At 40.5% G+C, this 6,000-nt stretch overlaps 1 protein-coding gene across 25 annotated transcripts in view; it reads left to right on the top strand.

Moving 5' to 3' along the window:
• The first annotated feature begins 4,482 nt into the window (after positions 1-4,482).
• Positions 4,483-6,000, top strand: part of LOC121535010 (kinesin-like protein KIF1A) — a 44,754-nt gene continuing 43,236 nt past the window's right edge. For all 25 annotated transcript variants that reach the window (XM_041841668.2, XM_041841667.2, XM_041841666.2 and 22 more), the window contains exon 1: positions 4,483-4,790. The gene's annotated coding sequence lies outside the window, so the exon portion shown is untranslated. The remainder of the gene's footprint in view (positions 4,791-6,000) is intronic.

The following is a 6,000-nucleotide window of genomic DNA, read 5'->3' as shown; positions in this document are numbered from 1 at the left end:
TTGACTTCTGGTTTTGGTGAAGATTTAAAACAAACAGGTCTTTGACCTCTTGGGCACGGAGCGTCGTGCCTCACGTCGTGGACATATAAAAACTCTGCACATAGGTGGAATTGGCTCAAATGTTCTATAGTATATTGTCAACCACCTGCTTAGAATAGCACCAACTGTTAAAGATTGTTCACTTTAACAGACTTTTTAACATTATCGACCAATTATTAATGAGAGCATGTGATTATCATGACCATATTCATCTGAAGGCATGTGTTTCCTAGTTTGAAGGGGTGAAGTTGTAGAGGGGGTTTATACTATTACCAATATTTGCTCATTTGTTAAGAGACAATGGAATGCCTTTATTGGTAACTAGAGAGGTTATTTTACAGGTGAAATGGTTTCCCCTTGGCACAGTTTGGAAATAGGCATGCTTGGATCCAGTTGAGTTTGGTTTTGGGTTGTTGCAGGAGGTGTGTGCTCTGTTGATCTTTCCCACCCCTTGTGCTGCATTTGTTCAGGATTTTAGAGGAGTCTACCCTTTTTAAGTGAGAGGATTGGCTGAACAGAGGACAAACAAAGAGACGTGCCAACACACGTGAGAGAGTGCACATTCACTTTCATGTGTACCAAATTTAATCAATATTTCACTCATGTCTAGAGCCCTTTCCTTGAAAAGTGAGGTAACATAGCCTTTTGTGGTTATTGGATCATTATTTAAGTTGGATTTTGAGTTGGCCATAATTGAAAAACAACCTACAGTAACGTTTCCCACTGATTCATGTGTCAAGAAAAAGTCCCAGAACAACTTCATGCAGCTTATACTCAAAAACAAATGTGTTAATTCATTCATTCATTCATTGTATAAAAGCAGAGGTTTGCTAGCTGTAACCAGCTCTTTCAGTGAAGCAAACCTCAACGTTATAGAAAGAGAGAACTTTCTTCTGTTCCAAGAAGCATGCATTGTATACTGTAAAACCGGATAAGTTCTGGCTACTCAAACATTTTGAGGAAACCAATTACCTAAAAAAAAATAAGTTAAGAAACTTAAATAGCTGAAGTGAGCAGTACTACCTCCATATGAGTAATACAAATGCAGTTTTCTTGAGTAAGGTATACTTACATTTAACGCCCCCACTAAGCCACGCCTCCAATAATTTCCCAGTGTGCCTTGTCTTTTTGATTGAATTGTAGAGTTACTACCCATGACTGTATTTGCTAGTGACAGAGACATGGTTGTTGAATTCGTTCATTGTCAACTCTGTGGCCTTCACTAAGTGACTTTCTAATCATAATTGAACCATTACATATATCATAAAACTTGTTGTTTTACAGGCCACATCAGGCCTGCAAGTAGGGTTGCAAAATTCTGACATTTAAACTGGAACAACCATTTCAGTAACAGGTGCAAAACTTCAATGATTGGATTAGTTTAGAAAAAATTATATATCTTTGTGTAGCATAACATTTAATTGATCAATCAATCAATGTAAATGCAAGAACACAGATATGAAAAACGATTCCAAAAAATCATTTGCAGTAGAGCATGCTGGGAAAAAATGTCATTTTTTATCACAACTTACAAAAATAGAGTTGGTGTGACTTCTCATTTACACTGGGGAAAAAAATAAATGCAACATGCAACAATTTCAAAGATTTTACTGAGTTACAGTTCATAAAAGGAAATCAGTCAAATTAAATAAATAAATTAGCCCTAATCTATGGATTTCACATGACTGGGCAGGGGCGGAGCCATGGGTGGCATAGGGAGTCAGGTCAAACTGCTGGGGAGCCAGGCCCAGACAATTAGAATGCGGTTTTCCCCACAAAAGGGCTTTATTACAGACAGAAATACGCCTTGAGCACAACTTACTAGAAGTATTTTAGTAAAAAAATCCTTGTGCGTACAATGAAGTCATTCAGTATGGGAGTTTTGACCAACTTTACATTTTAGTCATTTAGCAGACGCTCTTATCCAGAGCGACTTACAGTTAGTGAGTGCATACATGTTTATTTTTTTCATACTGGTCCCCCGTGGGAAACGAACCCACAACCCTGGCGTTGCAAACGCCATGCTCTACCAACTGAGCTACACGGGACTAAACTTGTCGACTTAAAGGAGTTCAACGAAGGAAGGAGTAAGTTAAATAAAAGGAGTTACTTAAAGGAGTTCAAGGAAGGAGTAAGTTAAATGAAAGGAGTTACTTAAAGGAGTTCAAGGAAGGAAGGAGTAAGTTAAATTAAAGGAGTTACTTAAAGGAGTACTATAATATATGCTCCAAAAATAAATGGCTGGTTTGGATGCCCTTTGATTCACACCTTAAATTGATCAATTGAATGAGAATTCAATGTGATAGCCATAACTTTATTTTGAGAAATCCATGCAGAAACATATATAATAGGTATTACAATATACCATCCACTGTGAATGAATGCATAGTGGACAGGATGAATCATTTAGAATGTACCTCGCTTGACGAAACAAAGTTGTGAGTTACTCGAAGTAGGGGGCAGTTGAATTGGCTTCAAGTTTGTCCCGTCTGGTTTAGCTATTATGTCACAATGGGATCTTGAACGATCCGTGTGCCTCCCCCTGATGTCCCACGTGGTCAATAATTAGACAGACTGTTTATCTCTCAATGGCCTTTGCACTAGAGAGAGAGAGAGAGAGAGAGAGAGAGAGAGAGAGAGAGAGAGAGAGAGAGAGAGAGAGAGAGAGAGAGAGAGAGAGAGAGAGAGAGAGAGAGAGAGAGAGAGAGAGAGAGAGAGAGAGAGAGAGAGAGAGAGAGAGAGGTTTACTGTTAATTTCACTTTTGTTTATTATCTATTTCACTTGCTTTGGCAATGTTAACATATGTTTCCCATGCCAATAAAGCCATTCAATTGAATTGAGAGTGAGAGAGAGAGAGAGCAGGGGGTGAGAGAGAGAGAGAGCAGGGGGTGAGTGGCAGGTAGCTTAGTGGGTAAGAGTGTTGTGCCAGTAACCGAAAGGTCGCTGGTTCTAATCCCCGAACCAGCTTGGTGAAAAATCTGTCGATGTGCCCTTAAACAAGGTACTTAACCCTAATTGCTCCTGTAAGGCACTCTGGATAATAGTGTCTGCTAAATGTGAGAGGAATAGAGAAAGAGACAGACAAAAAGGAAGAGAAGGGATATATTGATTTGGTTTGGGTAAAGGGAAATCAAATGTGGCATGATCAGGACACCTGTACTGTGTAACATAATCTGAATGTACTAGCCCCACATGTCCAAATAATGTGCCAGCGTAACACTGTTTGTCCTGCGTAAATCATGTTGTTCCTTATCTGATTACAGAAGAGCAGACATGACGTCTGTCCATCACAGACAATTTTTGGGATCCTTGTACAGGTCAATACTGCAAAACAGGTTCACAAAATAGTGACCTTCAAACATTTGATTATTGTTCTAAGCATGTATTAGTCTTTAATATCTTATGTCTCTACGTAGCACATTTTCAACAGACTAAAGATGTTATGTAGTCGGAATCATTATTATATTAAGAGAGGAAAATAAGACATGATAAGGTGGTCATAGCTGCTTATGGCAGGTCTTACAATGCATTATAACCACATCATAATGCATTACCCATGTCGGCCTTATGTAATAGTGACAGCTGTCCAGCAGATGGGGTTGAAACATTGAGCTTCTACTACCCTCCTCAGCTTCCTCTGTGACCTGGCTCTAATTGAGAATATGATCAAGGATATTGTCTATTCAAGATGATGACTTTGTAAGTTGATTTGAAAAAGAGTTTCATTGGAATATCTCGGAAGAGAACTACAGTATCTTGAAGGGAGGAAAATCCCATTAATATATTCACTTCACAGAGATATCACTCATGAAAATACAAATACAAGAACATTGGTGACTTCTTAGAAGATTTCTAACATATCTCTGCTCTCTACTCTGTAATAGTGATGCAGTCCAGTATAATAACACAAATCCGTCGCGATCACTAGACAAAGAAACCATATTTGCGAGAAACAATGACCCAAACTAGTGTCCACACAGCTGAATACTCAAACAACAAAGACTTAATTCACTGAACAGCCAGTGAACAGCCAGTGGATGCATGTTTGGTGTAGTACTGTAGGTGTACATGCATTGACTCGGGATATAATTACAACCTTACTCTCTACTGTTTAGCTTAGTGAGAAACCAATGAGCTTAGTGAGAAACCAATGAGATCTACACCACCTCAAAGTACTGTATCTGTGCTTTGTATAATGGGGGCAACACATGGGTCCCTGGTCATCTCCCACCCCTCCCTGCCTTTTCTTTCCCTGTTTGCTTTCTCCCTCATTCCCTCCTCCCTCCACCCTCCTTCTCTGTGCTGCATCACTGATCTCTACTGCCTGCTCCCACTACGATGGTGCTGATGTCATCACTGACTCCCAGCAGCCTTGGTTGAGTCACCTGAGCCATATTACTGTGGACCAACCAAAGGGCGTTCTCTTCTCTTTCTCTCTCTGAGCTCGCCTCCTGCATCCATCCAGCCTCATTCCTCTCCTCTCTCCTCCCTGTCCACTCCCCTACCCTACCCATGTCTAGCTGGCAGACAGACTGACGCGCCACTGTGTACCATGCCCTGTTGTTAGAACCCACTCATCCATAGCCCTGACAGGGGTGGTCTAGCTTTCTCTCTCTCTCTGTGTCTCTCTCTATTGCTCGGGGCAGATACTCCCTGGATGGATACACTGAGGGAGGCTGTTAGCTGATATCGACGGGAGGAAAAATATCAAGGAGGAACCCACTGCGGTCGTCGAATTCGAGGTGGTTAGGTAAAACTATTGAGATTTGTTCTTTTCTGATGAGACGTTGTTTTTTGATCATGGCCTTGGGTTGACGCAGTGGGGAACCAAGGGTGGTGCTCGGCTCTTCCTCGGGGTTGTCTATTTGGATGTCCATTTTGAGGCCCTTCTTCATTATCTTGGGGCAGTAAACAAGGATCTCAAAAGGACACTGCGACAGATGTTTAGGCTATGCGTGAGGTCTGGATTATTTGCATAATGTAGGCTAAATGTGTTGTTATTCCGAAGAAAATTGGCATCCACATTATTAGACATTGTGAAACAATTGTTTTTACAGATTTAAAGAATAACCTTGTCAATAGCCTATTTAATTTAATCGGATTCACAGTCAAAATAAACAACTACATCTGATAATCATGAATTTGCCTATGTGTCGCAGGGATGAATTTATGGACGGATGAATTCAATGACATCGATATTAACAGTGGGCGAATAGCATAGCACCAAATGGAGTGATGGCCAATAGCCTATTGCTTTGACAGTGCGTTTGCATTGAGGTGCGGCAGCGCAAGATGTTGGAGATGACAATATTTACATTATGAATGTTGGGTCTTTTCGAGTGTAAACAGAAAACCACGAAGTAGGTAGGTGCATAATAACATTATTCACTTTAATATCCTTGTCAATTATGTAATGTATGTATTTATTACATTATTTTTAGCGGGCTGTATGTTTTGTGATGCTGGCAAAAATATTTTTATTCTGACGGTGTGCACATGAAAGATATCACTGGGGAGATTTTTTCGCAGACGCGTTGGGTTGATAGCCTATTGCTGTCTGTAGAATCAAGGAAACAAGCCAACCCATTTTGTAAGGGATGGGACATTATTTGGGCAATAGGCCTACCGACGTAGGCTACATACTGCTCATAGGCTAAGGCTCCAGGCAGGTGCAGTATGACAAGGCTGGAGAGTCGGCATTGTCAGCTGCAGCATTGTAGACGCACCCAATTGGAATACACATCGAGGATGGAGAGAAATAACAGGAGTGATGACTATACAGATAGCCACGCTAGCTTTGCCCTCATGTCGGTGCTAGCAAGCAGGGTAGGTAGTGCTACACTGTAACAAATTGCTTTAAATTGACAAATTAAAATACTGTATTAAAGTACTGTATTACCTGTTTTGCTGTATATTTACAGCAGCATACTGTGAATTATGGTGCATTGTGGGAAAATGTT

This window comes from Coregonus clupeaformis, unplaced genomic scaffold (genome assembly GCF_020615455.1).
Source record: "Coregonus clupeaformis isolate EN_2021a unplaced genomic scaffold, ASM2061545v1 scaf0881, whole genome shotgun sequence".
Taxonomy (NCBI): domain Eukaryota; kingdom Metazoa; phylum Chordata; class Actinopteri; order Salmoniformes; family Salmonidae; genus Coregonus; species Coregonus clupeaformis.
This window is presented reverse-complemented; position numbering and strand designations above follow the sequence as displayed.